General features: G+C 43.4%; 1 protein-coding gene across 1 annotated transcript in view; it reads left to right on the forward strand.

Moving 5' to 3' along the window:
- The first annotated feature begins 2,679 nt into the window (after positions 1–2,679).
- Positions 2,680–19,748, forward strand: part of LOC144108584 (prolactin-releasing peptide receptor-like) — a 190,718-nt gene continuing 173,649 nt past the window's right edge. The window contains exon 1 of the mRNA XM_077641789.1: positions 2,680–2,749. The gene's annotated coding sequence lies outside the window, so the exon portion shown is untranslated. The remainder of the gene's footprint in view (positions 2,750–19,748) is intronic.

Below are 19,748 nucleotides of genomic sequence, written 5' to 3' on the forward strand. Positions count from 1 at the left end.
AATGACGGCACGTTGCACCCTATCTACGCGAAATGCCTCAGAACGATAGTAACCGCTACAAAAAGCCCGGGACGTCCAGCTGGTTGCTCATTGTGAACAAGGGAGCCGTAGCGCTCCCGAAACGTCATTTTTTTGTTGACCTTGGTCAGTGACCAGTGAACCTCATCAAACCTCCTGTTGTTGCCTCTGAAGCGATGACCCACTGTGGGTCGTGTTGCACTGCAACACACTCTCGCGCTGTGAACTGCACATTGTTTTCTTCAACTTCCATCTGCAGCGCGCAAAAACCAGCTTGGAAGGCCGCTGCGCGAGAGCACTAGTCTATTGCCGCAGCTAAATAGCCCCCTGTTAAACTGCAGCACACACTGGCGCTGTGCATCGCACATCATCGCCTCAATCAACTTCCATCTACGACGCCAACAGATCGGATAAGCTTAATCTTGATCCGAGCTTAACCTGAGTCTAATATCGTCCCTGGAGGTGCTGACGACCCAGCAAAGCAAAACCGTGAGCCAATCAGGCTAGACACATGCTTTCGCACGTATAGTGGGTTTAACTACGATAAAACCCTGCCAGTTTTTTAAGCGAACCATCACATTTTAGGAAAAGCGATCAGAATTTTAAAAAAGAAACTTATTAACAAGGGCGCATACCCCTTTATGACACCATGCATGACAATCGCAGTGGCCGACAACGTTACTCAAGCAAGGCAGCAATGTGGGCTAGTTGGTTGTACATTTTGGTTAGAATAACGCGCTGCACACTAACAAAACGACACCGGAACGAAGGACACAGGACACAGCGCACTTGTCCTGTGTCCTTCGTTCCGGTGTCGTTTTGTTAGTGTGTAGCGCAATATTCTAACCAAAATGTTACGCAGATCCAGGGAAATTACAAATCCTTCGGACAGCACTAACATAACCAAAAATCATGAAAAGATCCCTCCTTTTGTAACGGCGAGCTTAAGTGCAGACGTGGCCACATTTGTACAGAGCGGTGCGTAGAAAGGCTCAATTTAAACGCATGTGATTGACTGGCATTGCTGGTACTCGAGCGCAGCTTCAGAAAGAAGCACTGCTTCAATTAATGCGCAAATGCATCACCTTGTGGCGCAGCCCTTGGCTTCAGCGCTCGAGACTTACGTCTGTATTGTGTGATGCTGTCAAGACGCAAAAACACTATGGCTTCTGGGACACAGACGGGCTTCAAGCTTAGTACGGGATGCATCGCCAAACGATAAGGGCGAACAAAGTGAAAAGAAGGTTCTGGAAATGGAATACCTTCTAAAAACCACGCGAAGAACTAAACAACAAAAGGGGAGAGGTGAAGGAAGGAAAGCTTGAAAAAGAACCGAAGGAGGCGTCCGGCAGCTGGGTCTATCGGCCGTGTAGCATAAGACTCACACGTAGAGTGAACAAGGCAAAAAATGAAAATAGAAAAGAGAGAAAGTAAAAAAAACTAGGCCCGCCGCGGTGGCTCAGTGGTTAGCGCGCTTGGCTACTGATCCGGAGTTCTCGGGTTCGAACACGACCGCGGCGGCTGCGTTTTTATAAAGGCAAAACGCTAAGGCGCCCGTGTGCTGTGCGATGTCAGTGCACGTTAAAGATCCCCAGGTGGTCGAGATTATTCCGGAGCCCTCCACTACGGCACCTCTTTCTTCCTATCTTCTTTCGCTCCCTCCTTTAGCCCTTCCCTTAGCGAGCGGTTCACGTGTCCGCCGATACATGAGACAGATACTGCTCCATTTCCTTTCCCCAAAAATCAATTATTATTATTATTATTATTATTATTATTATTATTATTATTATTATTATTATATTATTATTATTATTATTATTATTATTATTATTATTATTATTATTATTATTATTATTATTATTATTATTATTATTATTATTATCAAAAAACTACATACCATCCCGTTGAGAGACAAAGCGGCGATTGTCGTGCACTGCGCCACATACAAATGCAATCATTTGTTTTATAAGAGCTCATCACCGTGAATTAGTGAGAAGGAATACAAAATCTTTAGCGCCAGAATGCAGGGACAGGATGCGATGGATTTTACTAGCAATATAACGTCAAAGCACATTTGCCAAGATACTGAGAAACAGAATCACAAGCACGCCCACGACACTTACTGCGAGGTCGCAGCCCAAAACGATGAAGACAAAAAGGAGAAACGACCGTGGCCTATTATGAAATGAATGATGGGCTGGGAAGGAAGAGGAACCCAGAGGTAAACTTGAGTGCCACTGTTGAGGCCACTGCTAATGGACAACAGCTGCAATCCGTGACACTGTGTCGAGCGGGGAAGTCCGAGACGAGCAGCCGAGGTCGCTGCCATGTACACCAATTCATTACCGGCAACACTGCGGTGGCTCCGGCGATTAAGCAGCCCAATCGTATACAGCGCTGTGATCTGAAGTAAAACATGATAAGTTTTGGCAATTGAAAAGGCGGAATTGAGCATTGAGACAGATGGAAAAGTGTATTTCAAGGGAAGGAGCTGCTGCCGGAACTTTCAACACAGCCGTCAGCACTGTTTTCAAACGTCGGCCGCATTTCCAGCTTTGCAAATTCAGCACGGAACTCGTGATTCGGAGCCCAAGAAGCGAAACCAACTGCCGGCCGGGCCAGGGGGCGCGGCGGGCAGCTTCCCGCCGGGCGGAAGCAACATGGAGGTTCGTATCGACCGGCGGGCGTCTGGTCGGCTCGCACCGGAGTTGCCGCCACTGCGACTGTTCACGTGAGTGCTTTGCCTTTTGCGGTGGGCCTCCACCCATTCTGTCCCGCATGGTGGGCAGTGCACGGAGGCGGACGCGCGCTGCCCTGCAACGACGCGCTTGTGCTGCGGCAGACTCGAGAGAGAACCACTGTTGCGGCCGGCACCTGTGGCTCTCCCTTGACTGTGGCCATTTTGACGCTCCCGCTCACCGTTTCATAACGATAGGTACGCGACAGAGACACTGCATTACTATCACATACAGCTGTCAATGCGTGTGTGGCCACGTTCAAAGCGTAGTGCCTTGCCACTGGGCGGGCAGAGCTCGCGCGCCGGATAAAAGCCACTTTCCAGAAACGACGACGAAGATATGGGGTACAAGCACACAGTCATGGACAAAAGTTTACGGCCAAAAAAAAATTATTCCTTGCTAACCAGTGTTGTTTACTTATTCATTTTATTTACTCAATACTGTCTGGAAACTTATGGCCGCCAAGGCAGAAGTGGTTACAATGCATTGCAAGTTATGTTCGTTACAAGTCATGGTAGGGCCAAGACGACTAAAGAGCAGTAAAACACAAAAACACCAACTAGAGTAATAAAATTAGCAATGAATAATTAACATATAGGCACTTCCTAGAAGTAACAAAGAATGCGCAGCAATCACGAGTAAATTACAACAGCTCCAAAAAATACTTCGGACATTGACAGACTCATCACCTCATTCGGCAGCCCGTTTCACTAAGCAAAAGTTAATTCTCGGGAAAAAGGAACCCTTGTACACATTTTTTCGCCATTTCGGGTACTAATAGCCTTGCTGTGTTTCTTCCGGGTAGGTCGCGTTGTGTTGTATTGCATATATCAGGAAATGCAGTTTTATCGGGTTGTTAACGCTGCCTAATGTCATGTTCAGGCGGCAAAACGCCCTTTGGGACTCGGAATACGCAAAGACCGGATCGTTTATAAAGATCTGATACGGACACCTACCTACGTATGCGTCGTAACCAAAACGAAGTGTTTTTTTTTTCTCAACACGTTCTATGCCGTTATTTCTACTCTGATGTGTGCACCCGAAACTATGTCGGCGTACTGAAGTAACTGGCGTGTGAGGGACGTATATGCAGCTAGTTTTTTTTTTTGTTACAATATTGCAAGCCATGCCTCACAAACCGTCATTTTGATGCTGCTGGGACAATGTTTTTAATAGCACAGTTTTAAATTGATGTAGAGTAAATAATTCTATCCAAGTATTTGAAATGGCCAACACGGGAAATATGGTTGTAGTTGATATTGTATGCGTAGGGAAGTTGGTCTTGTTTTTATTTACGACTGTAATTTGAGCGCATATCAAGATATTCAGAGTCATCTCCCAGACGTAGCACCAGTTAGTGAGAGCCAGTATGTAGTTAACTGCGGTTGATCCTTGATTGTGTCGATGCTGTAATAGACAGTGGAATCGTGTGCACAATAGCGGCTTCGCACAGTGGAATCGATGGCCAAGTCATTCAGAGAAATAAGAAAAAGAAGGGCCCAACCACCCCGCCTTGAGAAACCTCGGAAAACACAGGCTCAGTTGTCGACTTTGATTTTGCGATTTTAACGTACTGATGAGCGTTTGAAACATAAGAATTAAGCCACTAAGTTGGTTACTGTTTAAGAGGGCAGAAAGATTCATTATTAAATTTGAATGGGACACACGGTCAGAGGCTTTTTAGAAATGGAGAATTACATATCTTATTATCTTATTATTTATATTATTATATGATTACATCTATATTCACGAACAATTTTTTTGTAATATGAATCAATTCAATTCAGTTTATTTAGCATTTCTTTCATTACAGAAACAAATGTCTCCTGGCAACTGATCGCTCATGCCTACGTAAAACTAAAGCTGCAACAACCAATCTTCATTTTTTTCAAACAGAATTGTTTTGTACCAAAGTACATATGCTAAGAATAACATTATATAATAGGAAAAATAATACATAAAATATATATATACATACACACATATATATATATATATATATATATATATATATATATATATATATATATATATATATATATATATATATATGGGCATGTTCAGATAAGAATGGTAATCGAGGTCCTATGACCATTTTTTGTTTTCAATTAAATTTTTATATCTGATGGGTAAATGTGTCCACACAAAGGAATGAACCTTAGTTTGGCAAGGAACTTCATGGTTTTCTCGGAAAAAAATCGTATGTCACAAGAGGTGGAGAATGTCGTTTTCGCCACTTCGCAAAGTTGCAAGTTTGGAGCATCACTGCATGCACAATAAGTTGTTTTCGCGCATAGGTATTTTTTTAGTACTTCATTACAACTTGTACTATACGAAGAAATAAAAACGTTTTCTCGCTGTGTCAATCTTCTCAGTAAAAAATCGCAAATTTCGCTTCCGGAGCTGTGCGGTGCCAATAAGGCACTTTTGAGGGCAAGCTTACGGCAATATGCGTAAAGATCTCCCGACTGAATCTTTTTCTCTGTATTTTTCAGCTACTTTTAATCACTTCAGGCAAGTTTTGTAGCTCTACACTTGACCTATAGTTTTCAATATGGCCTCAAAATTGGCAGAAGTTCAAAAACGTCAAAAAAGTGACAACTTTGACTTGAATTTTAAAAAAAACATCATCATCAAATTTTATTAAAATTTGCCCTAATAATACTCAATACTCGATTATTTTAAAACACCAAAAAAGTGTTGCATTATTTCGTTTTAAAGTATAAAAATAAATACAAAACTGAGTTCATGTTTTCGTTACCTAGAATTGCTTATTACTGCCTCTTAGAAATAGTAACTGTCAGAAATTTGATTTAGCACTCACTGAACGTGGTTACATTTCAATTACCACAATATGCGAACCATCCTGAATGTTCGTACAGCTTCTACTCGCTTGTTAGCGGCGTTCTTAATGCGTCAAAATGGGAATAAATTCGCTATTTCACCTGATGAACTGACTGCTGGCGGTCAAACGTTTTTTTTTTGTATTCTCTAATTTATCATCGTAAGGTACATTGGTATGTAATCGATTTTTAAAAATATTAGATCATTTGTGGGTGCTTAGAAAAATTTTTATATATAAAAATTTACATTAATGTATTTCTGAACCCGACGTTTCCGTACCTGCATTTGTTTACCTCTGTGTTCAAAGGTTCTACAGGGCAATGTCAGGAGACAGAACGTCGTCTTCTGAGAGGAACAATTTATCTGCAAGATTTTTAATCAGGAGGAGTTTTAAAAGGAACGCAATTTACAAATGGGATGCCGCTTTATATGCATATTGCAATTCAGAAAATCGTAACAAGAAATTAATGGCAGCAGTTGAAGTCGGTATGCGCACACTATATTGTCCAGCACGAAGCACAAACCAGATCACAGTCTCTTCCATTCCGAAGCAACGGTGGAGGCCACGTAGGATGCACTGTCATCATTTGTTTGAACGTACTTCCACATATGGAGCGTCTGAACTCCAGGCACTTACTTTGCCATTTTCCATTCTTCCTTCTTCGTTTCGCGAAAGTCGGCAAGCTCCCTCTGTGGGAGCTCCAGAATGGTGATGTTCTTCAGCGTTCCTTGAATTGCAGCTACGAAGCCGCTGGCTGTTTGTATGGCCTCACTTGCAGGCTTCCGCAAGTTGTGGTGTGATGCTCGATGTTTTGACAAGCCCACCAACGCCGTCGCAAGCATTTTTGCCGTGTCCAGTGGCCGAAAACATCCATTTCGTCTCTCGACATTCACTGCGTTGTAGCTCATGAAACTGATATTTATTCTTGAAGTGACCGGGAGCCCCGTCGCTCACATATGTTATCTTGTTGTAGATTGGCGCGTTGTCTTCGAGGTGTGCTTTGATTTTTGACACAGCCAAGCATGCATGAGCTGAATCATGAGACATATCGTCGGAAATTACGGCGTAGTTCCGAGTCGATTTTCTTGACGTGACAACGCAGGCAAACACGGTCACCTGCTTTTTCTGCCAATGGTACGCTTGTACTACGTCTGGAAGCACAACTATCCAGTTTTCGGCGAAATCAAAATGCAAAACAATTGCACCTCTCTTGCAGCTGTGTTTTTCTTCATGTATTGCTCTTGCTTGCACAGATCTAATATAGTTGTGGGGAATCCATTTCATGGTCATTCTTAGAAATTCTCTCATAAATGATGAAGCGGTCAGAGTCTTTTTAACGAGCTCACCGTATTCCCATGAAGCAATCAGCACCTCGTCCTCGCTGCTCATTTCAAAATTTTCCGAAGTGAAAATGCCATCTTGTGGACAGTGCTCACAATTCCTAAGGAAACACGACGCAGTAGGTTCCTGGCATACGCAGAGGCTTTGCATATCTTCGGGAGAAAGCGACCTTACGGACGCGTTCTGCAGTCCCACGACGCACAACTGAAAGTTTGCACAGCACACACAAACACACACTTGCCACTGTGGCGAGCATTTCACCCACTTAGGACGCAAGGATATGAATTTTGTGAGGCCAACCTGGGAGGCAGGGTGAGCTTGCTTGTAGAGGCGGAATGCTTCTCGCAAGGACCGCGTCATGAAGCGTTTAGGTATCCATTCTTTCTCTCCCTCCTTCTCGATTCTCACAACATCCTTTTTGTTCGGAGTCTATCTAGAGCAATCGAGTTCATCCATGGTGTAATATTCTAAAACGGTGGTAATGTCTTCCTGTTGTAGTTTACATCTTGTATATCTCTCCTGTGTTGACCATACGCCTTCCTCATCCACCATCTTCTTCGATTTTTGGATAACGTACCTCGTTGCCTCTGGAATAACTTCCTGCACATATTTCACGGTTAGGTTGCGTGGTAGCAGTGTCAGCAGCTGGCAACGCTCTTGAAAGGACGTGCACCTATTGTAGGCAGCATGTAGGTTGTCCTCCCAACTGCTGCATTGCGCACACTTTTCTTCTGACGCACGCGAAGTCTCTGGGACATTATATGCTGCCTGTATCCCCGATCGTATTTTCGTCACCATAGCTCTTGCCACCTCTTCCTGCTTTCGCTTTGCATAGGAAAGTCTGAGGCGTTTTTTTAGAGCGCTCGGTGGCTTTAGGGGCGAGATTTCGGAGGTAAGGCTGACACTTGAATTTAAATTTTCTACGATTTCTTCCCCAGGGCGGAATTCTTCTAATGTTTCGGTTGATTCTGCCTGCATATTATCTATGTCTTCCTTGAACCGACGGTACATTCTGACAGATGAAGTCACTTTCTCGTACTCGGAGAGCTTCTTCGGGAAGTAGGACTTTTTTGAGAGCAGCGACATTGAGTGTCTTTACACTGCAGAAATTACGTCCTTTTTCAATTCTCTGTTTGTGCCTTTTTGAGTAGTCGGCACAAAACGTTTGCCGCGGAAATCTCTTCATGAATGCAAAAGCTCACCGCTTCCGGAGATTATCGCGAGACAGAAGAGCAGGTGACGGATGCAGGGCCCAGAGCTGCTTTTCCAAAAAGAGGAGATGGACAGATGAATGGATTTTTAACACAGGCTGCCCACCGTCGACACTGATGTTCTTTCGGTCTGGCGTAAGAGCTGAGACTGAGATATCAAGTATGCTTGTCGAGGGAGCGCTCCAGCTAGAGAAAACACGTGAGTACAGAAAACGACCCCACCGGGTCTACCAGGCCTGGAAAACGACGCACAAAACTCGAGATCCGAACAACATCCGTTCACAAGGGTTATCTCGGTCGAAGGTCGAAGACTGAGGCATAACTGCTAGGCGTTCGGTGCGTTGCGATGAAAAGATGATAGCGGCGGCTAAAGCCTCGGTGCGGCGGCGGCACACGTGATGCTGTGAATTTCAGGGTCGCGCCGGGCGTTATATAGCTATAGGAGCGGCTGCCAAGCGCGGTTCATCCCTGGAGCGGCGGTAGCAGTTAAAGTCACCTTGAGAGTGCGACGGGTGCATTAATTGTTTGCATAAACTACCCCCACACACGTCACTCCAAAATAACGTGCTGGAATATGCTTACAGTAATTTAGATCCCACCGTTAGAACAGTACGAAAGCGAATAGGAGCTTTAGACCTTTGATTGTAATAGAAAAAAATTATTACAAATTACTCTTATGAACTCAGCAACTGTAGCGTTTAAAGTTTACTTACAAAATACCAATACTAAAACCAGCTTCTGACGATTGCGCATCCTAAGAAGGAATACTGAGCAGTCGTAGGGATTGAAATCATGAAGTCCGTTTTGTATTTATTTCTATACTTTAAAACAATATAATGCAATACTTTTTTAATGCCTTAAAATTATGAAGTGTTGAGTATTATTAGGGCAAATTGTAATAAATATCGATGATGGTGTTTGTTTTTTTAAATTCAAGTCAAAGTTGTCACTTTTTTACATTTTTGAACTTCTGCCAATTTTGAGGCCATATTGAAAAATATAGGTCAAGTGTACAGCTACAAAACTTGCTTGAAGTGATGAAAAGTAGCTGAAAAATACAGAGAAAAAGATTCAGTCGGAAGATCTTTACGCATCTTGCCGTAAGCTTGCCCTCAAAAGTGCCTTTTTGGCACCGCACAGCTCCGGAAGCGAAATTTGCGATTTTTTACAGAAAAGATTGACACAGCGAGAAAACGTTTTTTATTTCTTCGTATAGTACAAGTTGTAATGAAGTATTAAAAAAATACCTATGCGCGAAAACAACTTCTTGTGTATGCAGTGATGCTCCAAACTTGCAACTTTGAGAAGTGGCAAAAACGACATTCTCCACCTCTTGTGACATACGATTTTCTTCCGAGAAAACTACGAAGTTCCTTGCAAAACTAAGGTTCATTCCTTTGTGTGGACACATTTACCCATCACATATAAAAATATAATTGAAAACAAAAAATGGTCATGGGACCTCGATTACCGTTCTTATCTGAACATGCCCATATATATATATATATATATATATATATATATATATATATATATATATATATATATATATATATATATATATATATATATATATATATATATATATATATATATAAATTCAAAGTTGAAAACGCTTCATTTAGCCATAGATTTATTTTGAGTCGACGTTTCGGACAGAGCCTGTCCTTTCTCAAGACTCCTATATATCTCAAGACTCCTATATATATATATATATATATATATATATATATATATATATATATATATATATATATATATATATATATATATATATATATATATATATATATATATATATATATATATATATATATATAGTGCCTTCTGAGATTAATGAAATTAAAACGTATGGATTGAGGACCATAAGTGCCCCACCACAGGGCCCAGAAACCTCCCCCCCCCCCCACACACACATACGCGCGGCCACGCGGACACAGACGATACACGTAGGTCGACAGATATCAGAATCTCGTTACATTTGCACAGACAAATATCGTATCGCACGCGCAATAAAAACTACAGTGCAACTGTCAGGGGTCTGCTAGCATATAGTGAGCGCTAATTTTATAAAGTTTTCATAGATTTTCATGGTATATCTCAAAATTATTATAAACCAAATGTTTCAGCTGCTTCTTTGATACAGAATTAATATTTATATTTTAATTGTGGCATTCATTGAGTAAAGTTGACATACCAGACTGCATTCTATTCTTTCCATGATTCGTGCGTGAAAATAAAACTAACCAGGCCTCTCTAATCCTAGTATTGCAAATTACTTCTGGTGGTTTTGACAAATTGCATAGACGTAAAAACGGTATGCGATTATACTTCAAGAAATATCTATATTTCAACAAAGCATTTAACTAGTACACACGTGTGATTGGAAACATATTGAGGGAGGAAAATAACTCGCTGGTGTGAGCATCATGAGGCACACCTGCTATGTGACGAATCGCTTTTTTTTTGTAGAAGAGCTTATGCAAATTTTTCCATGAAGTGCCCCCTTCCACCCCAGTATAGATTAAAATGATTAAAATATTTGGCATGAGGAGTAAAGATACCATTTAAGAGGAACAGTTTGATCTTGGTTTGAAGTATCTGGCTACATCAGGAAAGTATCCCACAAACCCTAGCCAAGCATTGCATGACATGATCTACGTGCATGTCCCACATCATGCTTTCGTTGAATATCACCCCCAGCATTTTCACTTCCTTTATTATTTCTATTCTCTCAGCGCCCATGTAAAGGTTAAGATCTCGTTTCATACATTTTTGCGATGATGCAAATAAAACAACCCTTGTTTTCTTGTTATTTATTTCTAAAGAATTGCTTCTGCTCCATTCTGACAATTAGTTCAGGACACTTTCCTAATTTCTCGAGTTGGATATTATGGTTACACTGAATGAAAACTTTAATATCATCAGCGTAGCTTTAAAAAAGGCATTTTCAGATACCTGTATATATAGGCTGAGGAACACTATCCCAAGGACACTGTCCTGTGGCACACCCAAAGTAATGCTTCGTAGCAAGGACTGTTCTTCACTGATGGAAATACACTGTTTTCTATGTCCTAAATCTGACCTTAGGAGTGCTAGGGGAATGCCACGAAAATCATAGTGCTTCTAATGTTGCAAGTAGGGTATTGTGATTAATTCTGTCAAAAGCTTTTGAAAAGTCAATATACATACCTAACGTTAATTTTCTGTGCTGGAATGATGATGATGAATTCTCTCTGGGTCAGAAGAGCTAATTCCGTGGAAGTGTTTTGGCGAAAGCCAAACTGATGCTCTGACAATATGTTATGCTTATCACAAAATGAAGTGATTCTTTTACAGATAATTTTTTCGAATTCTTTTGAAATGACTGTAGAACTGATACTGGGCGATAATCAGCACATTTATGTTTCCCGATTTGTATAAAATCGCCACTTTATCTCGCTACATGCTCATGGAAAACTTTCCGGTATCCGAGCAGACATTGACGATATGGGTAATAGCTTCTGTCAGAAGGTAAACAACAAACTTGACAGGCCTGATCACCACCACCCATCCGTATCCCGCGCCTTGCTGCTCTTGCAAGACATGAAAACTGTCCTGTGAGGCAACAGGTTCGAATAATGCAGTGCTTATGTTCGGTGTGCCCAAAAAGCCTATGGCATTTTCTTTATGGTCACTATTTGCAAGAGTATTAAGATATTTGTTCAATGCTTCTGCCAGCTCCACACCAGTTAACGGTTTGTTATTTATCGTGATCTCTAAACGGTCGTTGCGCTTACTACCTGGTTTCAGTAGGTTGTTGATCTCACGCCATATTATGCCACTGTGGCCAGATGCCTGATTGAAGAGATTTTCAAAATAGTCTTTTTTAGATTTCCTCATAAACTTTGCTAAATAATTCCTATATTTCTTGAAGTCAGATAAGTCAGTGGGATTTCTGGTTTTTACGAAACGGAAATACAATTCTTGTATTTTGTGGATCATTTCAAGACACTCACCTGTAATCCAGGGTTTACGAAATTTATTTGATTTTTTTTTACTTTTTTCACTCTAATACACTTGTCAAAAACTCTCCTTAAGATAGACTTAACTATATCATACGCCTCATTCCCGTCAATGAATTGAAATACTGAGTTCCTGTCTCAGTCGTCAATCTAACTGCGAAAATAATTGAGAGTTCTAGGGTTAATATCGCGAGTAATGGAAGACGTTGGGCGATTGGTACATCTTTTTGAAGTGTCATTTTCGTTTAGGGTGAAATAAACGGGTGAATGGTCACTTATTTGTGCATCAGCACCTGATATTCCACAGTTTGTCCTCTTATTTGTGATGAACAAATCAAGAAGACTTTCAGAACTGCAGGTAATGCGCGTAGGCTCTGTTATTACATTAGCGCAGTGAAAAAATCCAAAAGCGTCTGGAGATCACGTGAGGTGGAAGTTTTTCTCGGGTAGATTTATATTACAATCGCCACCGTTAGTGACGTTCAATCCGTTCGAGCATGCAAAACTGAGAAGTGTATCTAGGAAGGCAAAAAGGCAATCAGGTCTACCGTCCGGTTGGCGTAATATAGGAGCAAAAACATTTTTTTGCCACTTTTGGTGTTAATGCTTCTCAATTAGCTGCCATGCAAGAAAATTCGGAGAGTATAATAGAAGCGAACGTGGCTGAAACAAGATGTAATACACGCCATCTCGCCGCTTGCATCTGTTCAAGTAGAAGCTCTGGAACACTGTTGGGCAGAATACTATCGGCGTCAAATGGAATGCGAACAACGGAACGCGTGCACAAATATCCAGCTTACCCCGTCTGCCTGCCATCGTCAAAGGTAGGCGTGCTCTTCCGGTTTGCGGTAGTTCCGCATCTGTTTTCTTTAATGTGCGTTTTCTCGCTTTGCCACTGGAGCGCCACATTTGTAGTACTTTCCAGCGACAGCAGCATGCGCAGCGCAGATTCGCTGGCGCCAACGGCTGCAGGCCACGTGGATGAAGCGAGCGCTCTTAGCTCCTTGGCCTGCAGCACTTTGATTTTGCTTCTGTCATTCCCCTGTTATCAGCGTCCGCTTGGAACGCGAACGGTGAAACAAAGGACCGATCGGGCTGCGGTCGGTGTCCAACGTGGTCGTCGTTGAATCGCTTGTTCCTGGCAGTGAGCACAACTTTATCGCCGTACCGCCACCAAAAATGTGGCACTCCGTGTGGCAAGGCGACAAAACGACTGTCGAATAAAACAGGAGAAAAACAATCGCAAACCAGAAGAGCGCGACTGTCTCTGATGGCGCCAGGCAGACGTAGAATGGGCCGTTGGCCACGCGCTCTCTGTTTGCATTTCATATGACGCCGATAGCAGTACATCTTCCTCAGATATACGCCTCGTCTCAGTAATCATAAAAACTTCAAATTCGAAACTGAAGCTACTGAAGAATGTTGTCAGTTTGTCACTTTATTTTTTGCAGACCGCGCATTGCAGTGCCAGAAGGTAAGATAACCATTTTGGCTTTGTAATATAACGTCCCTTATCGCAGTCACGGAAAAGGCAATGAAGCAAACAACTGCTTATGGGTGAGATTTCGTGAAAATTTTTTTTTAAATCTGCTTCGCATGTTATTCGGAATGACATTGGACGTTTCTATTTACCATGCAAACACCTTCCCTCCACTAGACCAGACAAATTTCCAGTCTATTTATTTCTCTTTCCTGATAGTTGATCCGAGTAGTTTCTTGAGTTGCGGCCACAAGTGTTCATTTGCAAAGACTAGCTGTGTCGGGGCATATCCTAGGTCATCCGTTGTGAGTCGTGTCTCCCTCGCCTTCTCGACAACTGCATCCCGTTTTGCTCTGTGGTTGGAAGCCACGACAATCTTATGGCCCTCATCGGATTTCCATGTGCATACACGGCTACACGGTGGCAGACCTCGACGTCTTTCTTAGTTATTAGCTCGCCCAGCACGTCACCAACTTTGTCAAGTATCTTTATCAAATCCTCACTCTGGCTTTGTGGAATTCCCTTGATTTCGATATTTTTGCTTCAGCAATATATCTTGGGCGGTGATTTTCAAGGCATTGTCTTGAACCTGTTTTCTTAATGCCTCGATTTCCTTCACTAGCAATGCCTGTGAATCTTTCGAGACAGATTTTTCCTTCTTAACACCCCTACAGTCAGCCTTTAGCGTTTCGAACTCTTTGTTGATAAATTACAAGCTACTTTTCAGCCCTCTAACTTAAGTTCACGCTTAAGATTTTCCACCTCAGTCCCCATATCTTAAAATGTCATCATCATCATCATCATCATCATCATCAGCCCTACTACACCCACTGCAGGGCAAAGGCCTCTCCCATGTCTCTCCAATTAACCCTATCCTTTGCCAGCTGCATCCACCCTTTGCCTGCAAACTTCTTAATCTCATCCGCCCATCTAACCTTCTGCCGCCCCCTGCTACGCTTACTTTCTCTTGGAACCCACTCCGTTACCCTTAAAGACCAGCGGTTATCTTGCCTTCGCATTACATGCCCTGCCCAAGCCCATTTCTTTCTCTTGATTTCGACTAGGATGTCATTAACCCGTGTTTGTTCCCTCACCCACTCTGCCCGCTTCCGATCTCTTAACGTTACACCTATCATTTTTCTTTCCATGGCTCGCTGCGTTGTCCTTAACTTAAGCTGAACTCTTTTCGTTAGCCTCCACGTTTCTGCCCCATAGGTGAGTACCGGTAAGATTATGCTGTTGTACACTTTCCTCTTGAGGGAAATTGGTAAACTGCCACTCATGATCTGCGAGAATTTGCCATATGCGCTCCACCCCATTCTTATCCTTCTAGTTATCTCCCTCTCATGATCCGGATCAGCTGTCACTACCTGCCCTAAGTAGACGTATTCCAGCACAATTTCTAGGCTCTCGCTGCCAATTGTGAACTGTTGTTCCCTTGCTAGGCTGTTGAACATTACCTTGGTTTTCTGCATGTTAATTTTTAGACCCATCGATCTGCTCTGCCTGTCTAACTCGTTGATCATGATTTGCAGTTCACCTCCTGAGTGACTCAGCAAGGCAATGTCATCAGCAAATCTCAGATTATTTAGGTATTCTCCATTTATTCTTATTCCCAACTGTTCCCAATTCAGGCCTCGAAATACCTCCTGCAAACATGCGGTGAACAGCATTGGCGAGATCGTGTCTCCTTGCCTGACGCCCTTCCTTATTGGAATTTTATTGCTGACTTTATGGAGGACTATAGTAGCTGTGCAGTTGCTATATATATCTTCCAGTATTTTGACATAAGGCTCTTCTACCCCCTGATTACGCAATGCCTGTATGACTGCTGAGGTTTCCACTGAGTCGAATGCTTTCTCGTAGTCAATGAAAGCTATATATAGAGGTTGGTTATATTCTGCGCATTTCTCTATCACCTGATTGATGGTGTGAATATGATCTATTGTAGAATATCCTTTACGAAAGCCTGCCTGATCATTTGGTTGATTAAAGTCTAACGTTGCCCTGACTCTATTAGCGATTACCTTAGTAAATACTTTGTTGGCAACGGATAGTAAGCTGATCGGCCTGTAATTTTTCAAGTCCTTGGCGTCTCCCTTCTTATGAATTAAGATAATGTTTGCATTCTTCCAAGCTTCTGGTACAGTCGAGGTCATAAGGCATTGCGTATACAGGGTGGCTAGTTTTTCTAGCACGATGTCCCCTCCATCCTTCAACAGATCTGCTGTTACCTGATCCTCCCCAGCTGCTTTTCCCCTTTTCATTGCTTGTAAGGCTTTCTTTACTTCATCTTTCGTTACTGGCGGGATGACGCATTGCTGTGCACTGCTGTCTTTCTCATTAGCGTTCTGATTACATTGGCTGCTGTACAGGTCTGTGTAGAACTCTTCGGCTACGTTAACTATCTTATCCATATTGCTAATGACATTGCCCTGCTTGTCTCTTAATGCATACATCTGGTTTTTACCTATGCCTAGTTTCCTCTTCACTGTTTTTAGGCTACCTCCGTTCTTTAGAGCATGCTCGATTCTCTCCATATTAAACTTCCTTATGTCGGCTACCTTGCGCTTATTTATTAACTTTGATAGCTCCGTTAGTTCTATTCTATCGGTAGTGTTAGATGCCTTCATGTTTTGGCGCTTCTTAATCAGATCTTTCGTCACCTGAGATAGCTTCCCGGTATCTTTTCGAACTGTCCTACCGCCTACTTCTACTGCGCACTCCGTAATTATTGATGTCAGGTTATCGTGCATTGAATGAACATCACGATCATCTTCCTCAGTTAAAGCCGAGTATCTGTTTTTCAGCGCTATCCTAAACTCCTGTGCTTTCCCTCTTACGGCTAACTCGTTAATGGTCTTCTTCTTCGCTAGCTTCTTCCGTTCCCTCTTCAAGTCTAGGCTAATTCTAGACCTTACCATTCTATGGTCGCTGCAACGCACCCTTCCGAGGACGGCCACATCCTGAATGATGCCAGGTTTAGCGCATAGTATGAAGTCTATTTCATTTTTAATCTCACCATTGGGGCTCTTCCAGGTCCACTTCCTGTTTTCTCGTTTGCGGAAGAAGGTATTCATGATCCGTAAATTATTTCTATCCGCGAATTCGACTAATAGCTCTCCCCTGCTATTTCTAGAGCCTATCCCATAGTCACCTACCGCGTGGTCGTCAGCCTGCTTCTTGCCCACCTTCGCATTGAAGTCGCCCATCAGTACAGTGTACTGCGATTTTACTCTATTCATTGCTGATTCTACGTCCTCATAGAAGCTTTCAACGGTCTGGTCATCATGGCTGGATGTGGGTGCGTAGGCCTGCACCACTTTCAGCTTGTACCTCCTATTCAGCCTAATTACTATAGCTGCTACCCTCTCGTTAATACTGTAGAGCTCCTCTACGTTGCCAGCTATATCCTTATTAATGAGGAAACCCACACCTAGTTCTCGTCTACCCTCTAACCCGCGATAGCACAGTATGTGTCCGTCCTTTAGTACTGTATACGCCTCACCTGTCCTCCTAACTTCGCTAAGCCCTAACACATCCCATTTAATTCCCGCTAGTTCCTCGAACAGCACTGCTAGGCTAGCCTCACTAGCTAAAGTTCTAGCGTTAAACGTTGCCAGGTTCAGATTCCAATGGCGGCCTGTCCGGAGCCAGAGATTCTTAGCACCCTCCGCTGCGTCACAGGTCTGACCGCCGCCGTGGTCAGTTGCTCTGCAGCCGCTGGGGACTGAGGGCCGAGGGTTAATTGGTTTGATCATAGAAGGTTGTGGCCAAGTACTACACCAGGGTGGCCAAATCCTGCTCTGGTGAGAGAGTGCGTTGTCGGTTCTGGTCACCGAGATAAGGCCGCACTCCAGGCCTGGTTATGCAATTCCATCGACACGCGGATTTTTTTTTTTTAACCCGGAAGAGAATTGCGCGGCACCAGGATTTGAACCCCGGTCCTCTTGCACGCGAGGCGGATGTTCTACCTCTACGCCATCGCTGCACAATGTAAAAAATGTAAAAAAGTGCAAAAAAAGCCAACAAGGCTGGTACTTTACAGCAGAGTAACACTCGGCAGCAGAGGCAGCAATGAAGGCAAGAAAAAATTGATAGAGATCCGGTCAAACCTGTGAATAGGCAGATATTATGCGAAGCATACTAGCCGCACAATCGAGCTCTTCCTTGCTGCGCCGCGCGCGGCCGCGTAGCTACCACTTGACCTACATCGGCGCACCACGTGATATGACGTCACAACAGCTGTGAAAGCTGGGGCTCAACTCGTGCGCTCGCTTGCAGACGCGCAGCCTCCGCCGGCGGCCTAATTCCCGCTCCTACCGCTAGGAGATACTGACGTCACGCGATTGTATAAAAGGCGACGCACTCGTTGAGTCAGTTGAGCAGCAAGATGTCGGCCAGGGAGAGGGCGGCTCGCCAGACCGCAAAGCGCAAGTTACAAAGAGCCACGGAAACGGGAGAAGAACGAGAAGTACGGCTTGCCAAGCGACGTATGCTTCGCATCTTAGGCTTAACCATAAGCTAAGCCAGGCCATTTTTTGCTACTCTTTTCGCTGCTTCCACTGCAGTGAACACCAAAGATAAATTTACTGTGGCCAAGTTCTGCGCATGTCCACGTAGATTTGAAGTCGGTTTAAATGTGAATAGGGCAGAAAGGAATGGATTTAGCTATCGCGAGCAACACGCCGCCACCAAAACGGGTAGTGCGATCACAGGGATGAACTGTGAAATGCGATGACCTTTAAAATACTTCACTGCTTTGAACATTGCGGTGCAACCAGGTCTCGGTTAGTGCAGTGATGTCTGTGTCACAGGTATCGATAAGAGAGTTAAGGGAGTCACGTTTGTTAACGATCCTTCGAACGTTAGCCCGAAGAATAAATGAAGTTGATTTAGAAGATTGCGCATCACGTCCCCTCGCGTGGCCCTATGAGGAGACAATTTACGACTCAGTGGAAATGCTGTCGTCAGGGCTTTGTTGAGGCAGCTTCTTAACACTGTCAGTTTTACAGTCGTAGACGTAGCATTCTTTTTCACAAGCAGCTTCTTGTAGATACCTTAACCAATAATTAGGAGATTGTGGCAAGTGTTTGGCGAAATCCACAACTTTTTTTTTCTCACCAGCAGTGAGGCAGGAGTAAAATTTTCGGCCACAGAAATTTTTTCTGGTTCTAGGTCTGCGCGCGGTAACAGAACTGTATTTTTAGTTCTAGACGAAGAGAATTTGACGATTACGGGACGACACTTGGATGGAGAAAAACTACCGATGCGATGGGCACGTTTAACAACGTCTGTCGTGAATTCACGATCAAGGGCGGAAGAAAGCACAGGCAGCGTTTTATCCTCTGCATCTTTCCACGATTCAGTCTCGTCAGGAATACCCTGAAAAATCAGGTTATTTCGTCTGGCTCTGTCTTCTAAATCGTCCAGACGAGGCTGAACGCTTTCTTGCTGGAGCGCTAAATGACCTACTGTGCCCGGAAGGGCTGCAAGGCTTTCTTCGAGGTTGTTTATGGAGTGGGCATTTTCTTCCAGGGCCCCAAGACGTGCGTAAATATTCTCAAGCTCAGCCTCAATATTTAGTTGGGAAGTTTTAATATCTTTAACGTCGGACTTTATTTCAACCTGACCTTTTGCAAGAGCAGATGTTTGACTACTTATTTTTTAAGCATCTCGGTAATAGCTGATAACTGGTCAGGTTGGTTCTCGGTTTGTGAGCGGAGATTTGAGGGGCCAGCATTGCATTCAATATCATCAGAAAGAAGTAGCAATAACACTTCAGCACATTCTCGCAGAAGCATAAGACGAAAAACGTTTGTGAGCATGCGAGGCGGACTAGACGACGTTTGCTGCACTTTTTTGCATAAAGTGTAGAACGGGTACAAACCTACGGGGCGAACAAAAGAATATTGTGAGCGATGGTGCTCTGTGCACTGCTCCCATGCTCACTGAAAGCGAATTGTTCCGAGGGTCGCTTAAATCCATGGCCACTGATGTTGTCCCTGTCCGTGATGCTGTCTTGTCCGAAAGGAGCGCGGTTGAGGAAGGCCGGTAGTATCAGGAAATGTAGATTGGATTGCCGGGATCGAACATGCTGGCAGTATCGTG

Source organism: Amblyomma americanum, chromosome 1 (genome assembly GCF_052857255.1).
Source record: "Amblyomma americanum isolate KBUSLIRL-KWMA chromosome 1, ASM5285725v1, whole genome shotgun sequence".
Lineage (NCBI taxonomy): Eukaryota > Metazoa > Arthropoda > Arachnida > Ixodida > Ixodidae > Amblyomma > Amblyomma americanum.